At 37.4% G+C, this 13,891-nt stretch overlaps 1 protein-coding gene across 2 annotated transcripts in view; it reads right to left on the bottom strand.

The window, feature by feature from the left end:
• The window catches only part of LOC140157500 (pleckstrin homology domain-containing family G member 5-like), a 239,306-nt gene that overhangs the window by 151,548 nt on the left and 73,867 nt on the right, over positions 1 to 13,891 (bottom strand). The window lies entirely within an intron of this gene.

Below are 13,891 nucleotides of genomic sequence, written 5' to 3'. Positions count from 1 at the left end.
GAATCATGTCATGATTTGTAATCAATCAATCAAGTAAGCAATATAAATCAATCAACCAAGCAAGCAAGCAAGCAGTAAATGAATAAATCAATGGATGAATCCAAAACACTACCCATATGTTCATACTAAGCAATATTTATTTTCTTTCATGCAAATTCTAGTTGTAAAGATGAAAAAATGCTGATTTTTAACCGAAGTTTTCACACCTGCTTAATGTTCACTGCATTGGGCTATTCCAGTTGAAATCCATACACCCCCTATGGAAGACATGACCTTAATCTCCCATACAGGGGATGCAGATTTCAAATGGAGTCACTCATTTAGGTAAGCCCATTTGAAGTTCACACTCCCTGTGTGGGAGATTAAGGTCATGTCTTCTATACAGGGTGTATGGATTTTACCTGGAACAGCCCATAATCAGTAAGAGGCCTTAGCCTGCATCTGAATCAACTAGTGCTATGCCAATGTAGGACGCAAACATAAGGTTCTGAATTTACTTTTTTCTCGGATTTCTCAAAATTCGAATTGAAAACTTTGAACAGTCTATGCGCAATGCTACAGGCCGATTCTCAAATACCCAAAGCAATTGGGCTATTCCAGTTAAAATCCATACACTTCCTCACTTGCTATGGAAGACATGACCTTAATCTTCCACACAGGGAGTGTGAAATTTAAATGGGGTTACCTAAATGGGTGACTCTATTTGAAATCTACTCTCCTTGTGTGGGAGATTAAGGTCATGTCTTCCATTATAGGGGTGTATGGATTTCAACTGAAGTGCCCATTTTATTTTGTGTGAGAGAAAATCTTTAAGTAGTGATATTCTCTCAGAATGTGTTTTATGTGTGCGCTTAGTGAGCTCTTGCATACTAACATACACACTATGAACCACAATGGCCTCATCCTAATGCCATAGTTCAATAACCTCAATTAAACAATCATGGTGCAAAATTTGACCTCAAGTTGCAGAGTATGAGTTTTTGTACTCAAATTGTCAAAGGTCATTCAATGAATGTGCAAAGTATTGGGGTTAAAGAACTGTGTCCTGACATGCAGATGAGCATGTTGTGGATCCTAGTGACATGTAAGTAAACTGCTGGATGTATGTAAACGATTGATAGTAAAAGTACTAATACTAAGGATTTTTTGTATGATGTGATATACCATGTAGGCCACCATTTTGTTTGTCTGTTTTTGTTTTCTCCACTGGCACTAGCCTCTTTGATCCTACGATACATGTGTTATTAAGTATTAAAGTAAAGTATTCACCTCTGTTCATTCCTTGCCAAACCCAAGCTGACAACTTTTAAGTAAAATATGAAGAAAATAAAAAGGAATCATTTTGTCTGCAAGGCTCATTTCAAATTGAGATATAATCTGCACTAATCATCTGAATTAAAATGAAATGATTTGGCACTTGCTCTTCAGGGTTTCCTCTGGTTATATTAATGTGATTAGTAACAAAATTAACAAAAATATTTGATAATTAATGCTCTGTATATGGTTAATGTTACTCAATGTTACTTCAAAGTCTCTTGCTGTCTACTGAAGATAGTTCTGCCTATGGTATATCTTCTACAGATGTGCATTCATGCTAATTACCCCCAAATCCACTTCATACATACTATGGGTAGCACATGTGAAACTAACCATGGTACCTACCTATATGAAAGAAATTAAATATAGGCCCTATGGCAAACTTTTCCACTGGAAAATGATGAAATTTTCACCATTTTTATATCCGATTAGCAGCTAGCATGCATATCTATGGAAAATGTATCTCAGAACTATCTTCAGTAGACAGCATGATATATACTTTATCAATGCTGTTGTTCTTTTAAGTTTTGAAATCAGTATATTAAAAATCAATTAATTACCATTGAAGTGTGTAACCACACAGCATATTGCAGTACCTATGAAATAATCAGGCAAACTCACATTTTAGTCAAACAAACAATTTGATTTTGATATTTTTTCATTTCAAATTCTTTCCAATTTAATACATTGCACTAGAATAAAAATTGCATTGAAATTGGACTTCCATTCAACAGCCTTTGTGATACACAGAATCTGTTATGATGGAGTTGTGATTGTGCGGGGGAAGAATCTACATTGACTTCTCAGTGCCAGAAGTGGGTAAGTACAATAGCTGCCATGTGTAGCCGCCATGTGTAGACGAGTACAATATACTGTTTGTAAATTGCCAAATGTTCACAGGGCAACTATTGCACTTGTCCCACACTTCTGGCACTCACTCAGAGCAGTTGACATGTAGGTTTGTGTGTAGGTGTTTTTGAGTTTTCCTCTGAACCTTTGGGGATGATATTGAGGAGTTTTGATCTGTCTTTGATGATAATGATGAATGGGTATTGCTATCTCACCATGTTGGATTGTATTTTATATTGCTGCTTATCTGATTCACTTCCTTTGCAGCTTGAAGGAGAACCACTATTGGACTATTCCATTAGAAATCTACACTCCCCCTGTGGGGGATTTAGCCAAAGTCTTCCACATAAGGCAAAAAAGAAAATTGTTTGTTTGTCCACGTCTGACCGACCGTGTATCCTGGTCCCGACCGTGTCTTTTTTTTTTTTTTTTTCATTGATTGTGCTAGTAAAACAGTGGTTAGTATAAATTTAAAGAAAGAAAATGTAAAGAAAATGAACAGTATAACATGCAGAACCATCTCAAGAGTTAAACCAGTAAAGTGCTGTGTGTTTTGACTTATTTACCAGTCTTCAAATTGTCAGTTTCAAGTGCAATATCTGTAAGTAAAAAAAAATCCGACCTACCAACCCAACTGTTTCATAAGCCTTTATGGACAAACAAACCTTTTTTTTTTTGGCCTAAGGAGTATGGTTTTCAAATAGAATATACAATTGGTTAACTTCTATTTGACATACTCACTCCAGTTGTGGAAGATATTGATAAAGCCATAATTTATAACTTTAGAAAAAAAAGACTGTCATTGGCATTGGCTTAAGAAGATTGTCAACAATGGAGGGGCTGACCAAATAAACATTTTGGTGACCCCATCCTGGGGGTGCCTGAGGGGGGGTCGGCCTCTTGTTGTCAGGAAATTTTGCGAAAAATATGAAAAATATGCCAATTTTTCCCAGTATCTGTCACATTTTTTAAATTCATCTGACATTATCAGGGGCTGATCCCCCAGACGAAAATGATTGAGGGGGCTGAGTCCCTTTAAGCCCCCACCCCCAGTTCCTAGCCTATGATTGGGTGGCCTAATGACAGGCACATACCATCACTTCAATGTTGAGTGCCCCCTCCCCCTCCACCCCTGTTTAACATGTCTAGCTTCCACAACAGCACCTGCATTAGTTCAAGCTGCCTGGAGCCATGTAAACCATAATTGTCTGTCTACATGTACATAGGTCTCTGGTTCACAACGAGCCTCCAAGCAATCAAATTCACCTGCCTTTACATGGATATTTCACATTCAATGTATTTTCATGACCCACTTTGACTTCAGGTGCTGGGATTTACCATTATTGCATTTACCATTAATGTCACTTGCAGGGGTTTTGTGTCTGAGCAGTTTTGAGCCTCTTTAACTCAATGGGCTAATCTATTAAAAGTCTACATTCCCCCTGTCAAAGATTTTAGATATATTTTCCACAGGGGGAGTATAAATTTCAAATGGAATTAACACATTAACAAACTCTCTTTGAAACTCACCTTCCTTCTGTGAAAGATTCAAGTTCAGAGGGTGTATGAAATGGACCTGCCTTGTGTGTTCATTCCATTTGAAATTCATATTCCCCCTGTGGAAGATATTTCCTAAATCTTCCACAGAGGGAGTCAGGATTTTAAATGGAATAGCCCATGTTACCATCAAACTAATAACAGGTAAAATGTTGTGGATATTTAAAATCTCAGAATATTAAAATTTACCTGAAAACACCTTTTCAGGTGGACATTAACGAAAAAAACACTGATCATCAAAACATTATTTAAAGCCACATTGTAACATTTGCTGAGGAGGACGCCTCAATATTTTTCAAAATTCTAATTTTCACACGATTGTACTGTACTTTATTAGACTAACATACCCTGCAAAAATCAAGACTTCAGGTGCTGTAGTAATTTAGTTAAAATCTGAGATTTTGAATAAAGCGCTGGAACCGTTGTTTTATTATTACGATGGAAATATTAGTCGAACACGTACCCGATGTTCATAACACAGTACGTACATGGCATACGAGACAGTCACACACGCATCAAAGGATCGTACCGTTGCACGACCGTCAGAGTGATATGCATTGGCGACATCGGCGCTGGTAGTAAATTCCAATTTTCTTTGCTTAGACTCTCGGCTCAAAATTAAAAGGTGACACATCTGACAGTAAAAGATAACATTTTATGGAAAAGAAATACTACTAATCTGTTTTTTTATGGAAATGTTACAATAATGGCTTTAACCAATCAATGTGTGGCGATTTGAATGTGCATTTTTTTATTTGGGACACTGATTTGGCAAATGCCAGGCAAATTCAATATCAACAAGCAATAAATGGATAAAAGGACGTTTCAATAAAGCTGGAGTAATAAGGTGGCACAGACGAGGAAGAGGAAGAGGTGTGAATGGGTTTGGAGATGAACACAAGATTGTGAATTTTTTTGAACAGGTACTTGACATTACAGTGGACAATGGGTCTTCACACCGCATTCTATACACCGAACAAATTCAAGTAGAGCAACGCAATACATGATTGGTATGAATAATACTACCACGATGGGAAAATGGCCAAAACATGGGATGCAGCTAAATTTGCTTCATATTTTGAAGAAAAACACAAGAATTGCCTTAAAAGGTGGGTCGGCTATGGCTGCCGACCCAGTGGGTACAGCTCTGGCGCAGCTAGGGCTAAAACCCCCAATCCTCTGATCATGAATGAGAGCCTGTGCCACCATGATCAAGATGATATCTATATTAAATATCTTGATGCATCCGCAAATATATATCTACTGAGATAGACATATCAGTTGCTGTGATATTGATGCGTCTGAATTTTTAATTATTTTAAAAAAATTAACATATCAATTTTACCAAAGTTGGCTTTCAAAACTGATGCTATAATCCTGATGAAAGGAAAAGTCTGACATTCAATTTTCTCAACTTGAGACTCAATTATCTTAACGACCATTTATGTCTTATTTATGAGATTCAATTATACCCACATTTATTCACATTTTAAAAACAAAATTTCTTATTTTGTTTGGCTTTCTTAATCTTTACCACAGTCCCTAAGCATGCTACCTAGGCGAAATGTCAACCGTGCTAGCATGGTCAACCATGGTCAACCATGGTCAAAACATGGTTGACCATGGTTAACTATGGTCAGCGATGATCAGCCATGGTGGCTTGACCATGGTCAACCATGGTTGCCATGGTCACCATGGTATACCATGGTCGACCATGCTTTAGCATGGCCGAGCATGGTCAGCCATGGTCTTCACCTCACTTGACCATGGTTGACCATGGTCACTTTTAAGTATACCATGGTCAACCATGCTTTATCATGGGTGAGCATGGTCAGCCATGTTCATCACCTCACTTGACCATGGTTGACCATGGTCACTTCAAGTATACCATGGTCAATCATGCTTTAGCATGGGTGAGCATGGTCAGCCATGGTCATCACCTCACCTGACCATGGTCACTTCAAGTATACCATGGTCAACCATGCTTTAGCATGTGTGAGCATGGTCAGCCATGGTCATCACCTCACCTGACCATGGTTGACCATGGTTACTTCAAGTATACCATGGTCAACCATGCTTTAGCATGGCTGAGCATGGTCAGCCATGGTCATCACCTCACCTGACCATGGTTGACCATGGTCACTTTTAAGTATACCATGGTCGACCATGCTTTAGCATGGCTGAGCATTGTCAGCCATGGTCATCACCTCACCTGACCATGGTTGACTCTGGGTAGTGAATGAGAAAGCGCCCTCTGTTGTTATTAATCGTATTTAATGCATATTTACAACGTTGTGAATAAATATTTGACACCATAGAATATAAAAACTAGTAATTTGATAAGTTAAAATAAGATTTTTAACGGAATAAATCTAAATAATATGATTATGCAGTTTATTCTGTTAAATATTTACCCCATAATTTTTGACCATGGTTGACCATGGTCACTTTAGATAGACCATGGTTGACCATGGTCTCTGGCCATAGTGCCATTTTTCAAAAACATGGTTGACCATGGTTGACCATGGTCAAAAACATGGTTGACCATGGTCAAAAACATGGTTGACCATGGTCAAAAACATGGTTGACCATGGTCAAAACATGGTTGACCATGGTCAAAAACATGGTTGACCATGGTCAAAACCCTGGTTGTTGAACTATGGTTGACAATGGTTCAACCATGGTCAAACATGCTAAGTTTTAACCATGGTTGACCATGGTCACTTTAGATAGACCATGGTCAAAAGGTTAACCATGGTTGACCATGGTCTCTGGCCGTGGTGCCATTTTTTCAAAGCATGGTTGACCATGGTTTGACCATGGTCAAAACCCATGGTTGAACCATGGTTGACCATGGTTAACCATAGTTCAACCATGCCTTTTTCGCATAGGAATGGTTCAGACACTGCTCATTCAAGTCTCAGTCGGTAATAAAGTCTAGTCTCCTCTTTGCTTTTAATACCACTTGAATGCAAAATGCAAGTCTCAAGGGCAACAGCTATTCCTGTTGAAATCCATACACCCCCTATGGAAAACATGACCTTCTACACAGGGAGTGTGAATTTCAATCAGGGTAAACTGAATGGGTGACTTCATTTGAAATCTACACCCCCTGTGTGGGAGATTAAGGTCATGTCTTCCACAGGGGGTGTATGGATTTCAACTGGAATAGCCTTACTCATGTCAAAACAGCTATCTAGTAGCTTTTTAAGCACTCAAAATCAGAGGGTATCTCATTCAGACTGCCAGAGGATTCTTTATTTGATGAATTTTACATTTATTGGAGGAGACAGAGGCATTGACATTGAGTATGCTTGAAATAACAAGAAATATATGGGAATGATGATGATGATGATGATGATGATGATGATGATGATGATGATGATGATGAGGAGGAGGAGGAGGAGGATGGAGGTGATGAGGAGGAGGAGGAGGAGGATGGTGATGATGATGATGATGATGATGATGATGATGATGAGGTGGATGAGGAGGAGGAGGAGGAGGATGAGGATGAGGAGGAGGAGGAGGATGAGGAGGAGGAGGAGGAGGAGGAGAGGAGGAGGAGGAGGAGGAGGAGAGGAGGAAGAGGAGGAGGAGGAGGAGGAGGAGGAGAGGAGGAGGGAGGAAGAGGAGGAGGAGGAAGATGAGGAGGAGGAGGAAGATGAGGAGGGGGAGAAGGAGGAGGAGGGGGAAGAGGAGGAGGAGGGGGAGGGGGAGAAAGAGGAGGGAGAGGAGGAGGAGGAGGAGGAGCAAGGATCCAACTTGTAAATATTGGTGTTTAATATGCCATGCATGTTTTCCAAACATCCATAACTTTTCCAACTAGTTTAATTTTCTTTTAAATTTAGAATGAGGTTCATTAGAGATTTTATTCACGTAGAGTTCAAGTTATTTCATACTTCCAGTCATTTCAAGCAATTTATTGAGTCAAGTCACTGTATAATCTTTATGGCGGAAATTAGAAAATCTGATGGAGTCAATTCATCGTTTGAAAAGTTACAATAATTGTAATTTACATAGAGTTGAGTCATTTCATGGTTGAGTCAAGTCATTTCTAGCAATTTATTGAGTCAAGTCACTCAAGTCACTGTATAATTTCTATATGGTGAAAATTAGCAAATCTGAGTGGAGCCAATCCATTTATTGAAAAGTTGAGTCTCGACATAAAACACTCATTTCAAGTCTGGGTCCATTACAAATCTGCGTAAGGCCAAAAAAAAGGTTTGTCTCAAAGCTTGTGCGCGCATTTGTAAAATTGCGCGATTTAAAAGTGCGGAATTTTTTTTTATTTAAAAAAAAAAAAAATCAGACTGTTTTTCTCAAAATACCATAAAAAAAGTCGGGAATAAAAAAATAATCGCATTTCGCACATGTTTTCAAACCACTTGTGAGCTTTGAGACAAACCCTTTTTTTTGGCCTAGTAGTCTAGCCGTTATGTATTTTGAGCAAATCTGCTTTATAATGCAGAAACCATTTTGTGTCATTAGCTATACCAATCATCAATGATTTTCCGCACTATCGGCCAATTTGGTAATTTTCCCCCAAAATTGGTCCATGAGCCACAAAAATAAAAATTCTTACCATATTTTATAAACTTTTTCTCAAATTCTTCTGCCATTTTCTCAACTTGCCATGCTAATTGACAGCCATATGGCCTCAGGAACACTGCCAATCATAAACGTGAACATTTCTTGGGATTAGTACAAAAACACCTTAAAAGCAATAGCTGCCCTATAGACACTTGACAGTATCTGCATTCAATTTTGTACATAGATGCCATCTGGCAGCTATAGCAGATGGCACCTTCCTGCTAACAACTTGATTTATATCTCCAGTTTTATGACAAGATATGAAGAAGATCAACACATACAAAGCGACCTGTTATGACTTCCTATGATGGAATCTTTCACTATGGACCACAATGGCCTCAACCCAATGGCATAGTTCAATAACCTCAATATAACAATCCTAGTGCAGAATTTGACCTCAAGTTGCAGAGTATGAGTTTGAGTACCCAAATATTCAAAGGTCATGCAATGAATTTACAAATGTATTGGGGTTAAATAACTGTGCCCTGATATATGAGAATGTTGTGGATCCTAGTGTTACTATGGTGTGTATTACTTCTTTATATTGAGAGGAACAGCATCACTGCAGACAAAGACACCTCGTACTAGGATGACAGATCACCTTCAGGGGGTGCAAGTCGTGATTCTGGTTTAGGCCATAGTTTCCTGGTGTCCCTGCTTTCATTTCCGCAATAGTCTTCCTGATACTGTAAAAGTTGAAATTTTTGCGACCATTTTTTTGTGTGATTTGCAGACTTCGAACCATTCCATTTGTTTTTTTAAATTTGTGATTTTGAGCATCCGATATCCCTATATATATCTACGCACAAAATAAACATATTTGCGCATTTTGAATTTTGCGCTAGCATGGAGGTGTGCAAAAGCAGCAAAAATAAACGAACACAAAAATGTCCACTTCTGCCGTTCTTTATGATTTCAACAGTGAAACCCTGCCCTGGTTATGGATATACACAGTTTTAATGATAAATCAACACTAGCCTTTTCTGCACAATAATTTGAGCACAGATTATAGAAGGACTTCTATAATCTTTGATTTGAGCCAATAATTATTTTAGGATTACCATATCCCGGGACCATATCAGTCCATGGAGAAACTTTAAAGTCGCCTGCTTTGCAGCCGAATGAAATAAAATGAAATAAGAGTATTTTGAAAAGGTGCATTTAACACCATAATGTAGTCATACAGTTTTTGAAATATGAGCTAAAATGACAACTTATTAAATGGACCACATTCAGAAATCCATATCTTTGCCAATAACTCAAAATCACTCAGAAATCGGGCACTTTGCCACCTGCATACAAATTTAAGAGAAAACCCCGCTAGAGCAGTTCTTCTGGGGTGAACCAAACCTGCCTGGTTATCAAATTAATCAGTGACAAGGTTATCTCAGATTTTGACAGGTGCTAATTGATGCAATAACATTAAACATCAATTAGCACCTGTCAATTCAGAGATAACCTTACCACTGATTAATTTGATAACCAGGCAGGCCCTGGTAGGGCTTCCTTTTTCATGGAAAAATGGTATCTTCAATACGAAAGGTCAACATTTTCAAATGGTCTTTGGCTTTTCCTCCCAGCTACATACACTTCAAGTACATATCAGTAGATTTATATTTAAAATATTGGTGGTGGTTTATTCAAGCATCATTAATAATAATTATCATTATGGAAAAATGGTATTTGGCTTTGATCGGTCAAATTTTCAAATGTTCATTGGCTTTTCCTCCCAGCTACATACACTTCAAGTACATATCAGTAGATTTATATTTAAAATATTGGTGGTGGTTTATTCAAGCATCATTAATAATAATTATCATTATGGAAAAATGGTATCTTCAATACGAAAGGTCAAATTTTCAAATGTTCATTGGCTTTTCCTCCCAGCTACATACACTTCAAGTACATATCAGTAGATTTATATTTAAAATATTGGTGGTGGTTTATTCAAGCATCATTAATAATAATTATTACTAGGCGGTTACCCGTATTTGGCGGTTCTCGGCTGTCGTTTCAAATGGTCATTGGCTTTTCCTCCCAGCTACATACACTTCAAGTACATATCAGTAGATTTATATTTAAAATATTGGTGGTGGTTTATTCAAGCATCATTAATAATAATTATTATTATGGAAAAATGGTATCTTCAATACGAACGGTCAAATTTTCAAATGGTCTTAGGCTTTTCCTCCCAGCTACATACACTTCAAGTACATATCAGTAGATTTATATTTAAAATAGACTTGGTGGTTTATTGGTGATGGTTTAATCAAGCATTATTAATAATAATTATTATTAATGCTTCAATAAACCACCAAGTCTATTTTAAACATGTCAAAAAAAGTAACTAACCCCCCTTAAATAACGGCCATTATTCAAAAACGGGCGATTGTATTACAAATCTGTAAAATGCGTTGGAAGCAGAATTTATTTCTGCGCATTTTGACATCTCATTTGTAGCAATTGTCTAAATATTTACGCTGCAGCGTACATTTAAATCATTGCAACTCAAGATTTGATTCTATTTATATCACTGAAAACCAAATGCGAGTCACAGTGACTCATAAACATGGGTCCAGCCCTGTCTAAAATGACCCAGTTAAGTGAGTCAATAAAACGTTTTACTGACTCATTTAACTGGGTCATTTTAGACATAGAGTCAGTGTGACTAACATAGATGAGTCCAGCCTTGACTCACATGGGTGAGTCAAGCTATGTAAAAAATGACCCAGTTAAATGAGTCAATAAAATCTTGAGTCAGTGTGACTATCAAAGATGAGTCCAGCCTTGACTCAAATGTGTCCCTGTCCTTAGTTTTGCAGCATAATAACATAATTATTCAAAGTACATCAAGATATGGCCAAAATGTGGTGTTTTTTGTTGTTGTTGTTGTTATCGTTGTTGTTGTTGTTGTTGTTATCATCCTTTCAACCCCTCTGGAACACAGGGCCAGTCAGTCACTTTTTTTTAATTCATTTTGCAGCCAAGCAATGCCTAAATAGATGTGATTTGGGAGATACTACTGTATCATCCATGTTTATGTTTATAAACAGTAAAGGATTGTAAAGAAACTGTTTGAAACTTTACAGGATGTTAAAAATTCTGAAAAAAAATTCACTTTTTCTGTAGGCCTACTTTCCTTTTGTACATTAGGACGATTAAGCCTTAATTTTTGGGGTCTCATACATCCAAACTAATTTCTGGGATTCTCTTTTTCATCTTTAGATTTTCAAACAATTTAAGACTTTGGAATGCTTTACGGAAATTTTATCAATGCAAATAAGTTTATTAGAGAACAAGGGTCACTGAAGTCTTTTCGTAATACTGTAGGGGTTTATCACTCAGAATCTCACATTTGAAATAATAAAGGGAAAAAGGGCCTCCTTGTTTTCCTCAAGCAAAGTTGCAAGGACCGAAAACTACTAACAATGCTAATTTTACATTGAAGGAAAAAATGCATTCCTCTCTCCTTCATCAATTCATGAAAATCCTCTGGACAAGAAAAAAAAATCAATTTTATGCGGCCTTAAGGTCGATTGGGAAAAGACGAGCAGACGTTTTTGTTATTGGCCTATTAAATAGGAAGCCAGGAAGAGGAAGGAAATAACAGTCATACTAAAATCCCACATAATTGTTAACCAAACCAGGAAAGTCTAAACTAACATCCACAAAGATCAACTGATGAGTGCAGATATAAACACCCCCCCCCCCCGCCCCTGATGCCATAGTCATCATTTCAACATGTCAGTGTCAGTGTATCCAACAGATCCCATTGCCCCAGTCCTCATGGTCCTACAGGGGTTTGCATGGTTTCTTTTTGTAATAGATTTTGCCCCATCTTGATATCACATCTCATTCATACCCACAGTCATCTTATTGTACAACAGATTATTTTCGCAGGATTTATTTTTCGCGAGTTTAACTATTCTAAACAGTTTGTGCTTTCTTTTATTCACGGTTAGAAACAGCTACATATATTGAAGGCTATGGGTCACAAATATTTTTGCGGGGGGTTAAATTCGCAGTTGTCTGTTTAACAGCAAAAAGCACAAAAATAAACCCCAGCGGAAATTTCCAGTTAAATAGTAGTATCACATTTCAACCCCTACCAACCTTTCGATATCAATGTATTCATCTATAAAATTGTAACCAACTTTGTCTGTGAGTACACATATATGTGTCAGTGCCAAGTTCACAATACATATCAAATTTCAACAAATGTAAAATATCCCCAGGAAAATATCCAATCACAGGAAATGATCTGGAGTATTTCTTGATGTTAGCATCCTCGTTTTAGGGGTTGGTTCAATACACAACACTGATCAGAATCATCTTCATTCAACATGATCAAAAAATACCTATACTTTTTCCACACATTTGTCCTGTTAAAGTAATTCTGAGAACGCATCAGTGTAAAAACTTTTTCGTTAGCTTAAGCTAGAATACTTTAAACATATAATGATACACTTTTTGGTGGACCGCATAGCGGTACCATCATATATTAGTGTATGTTACTAGCTTACTATATAGCATTGGCTTAGGAAGATTTTCAACATGGGGGGGGCTGAAACTTGAAAAAAAATTACGACACTGGGGGGTGCATGAGGGGAGTTCCCCCTTGCAGTCAGAAAAATGCTAACATGAACCCTAACCCTTACCGAACCCTAACCCTAATCCTAATCTAAAATGCCCTAAACCCTAACTTTAAGCCTTTATTAACTACAGACCCTTCGGAGTGTTCCTGTGACCATCTGGCAAAAGCATCGTTTTCATTATTCACAAAATGAAAAAGATTTTGTGCCCAACTTGGAAATTTCGCCTGGTACGCCGCTGGAATATCTAGCTAGAATACATTAAACATATGATACATTATTTTAGAATGAAAACTGAGTTGCTACGACAGTATTTGGGGTCAATGTTAGGTAGGATTAGATTGAGAAATCCAGTCGTGTTTCCCCAACAACCTAAGGGTGTTTGTACAGCTCTATTCACAATCCAAAAATAAAACTCCATCGAAAAGAAAACATTTCCACACAGCAAAAGGGACATTTGCCAATGATACACAGGTTATAGACCTTCATGAGTAACAAGAAGTATGCCATCATAGACTGTAAAAAGAAAGATGCCATATACACATGGACCGCAATAGCCTCATCCCAATGACATAGTTCAATAACCTCAATTAAACACTCGTAGTGCAAAATTTAACCTCAAGTTGAGAGTATGAGTTTTTGTACCCAAATTTTCAAAGGTCATTAAATGAATGTACAAATGTATTGGGGTTAAAGAACTGTGTCTTGATGGATGAGAATGTTGTGGATCCTAGTGATATATTTGTATTCCACATTCATTTATTCCATTATACGGCAGCTGTGTTTGTCAGTTCGAACACATATGGCTACAATTTGAATGATTTGAATTGAAAATCTCCTACTGGTACATCAAATATACTACGCATAGAAAGTATCCAAACACTTGGAAAAAATTACAATTTTAAAACTAAACCCCATGTGGGTAAATCCTGCACGTTATGCCACTGTATTGAATCCAATGCGACCTGTAGAAGCAAAGTTACAAA

Source organism: Amphiura filiformis, chromosome 7, assembly GCF_039555335.1.
Source record: "Amphiura filiformis chromosome 7, Afil_fr2py, whole genome shotgun sequence".
Classification (NCBI taxonomy): domain Eukaryota; kingdom Metazoa; phylum Echinodermata; class Ophiuroidea; order Amphilepidida; family Amphiuridae; genus Amphiura; species Amphiura filiformis.
The sequence above is the reverse complement of the archived record's forward strand: the minus strand, read 5'-3'. Positions and strand labels throughout refer to the sequence as shown.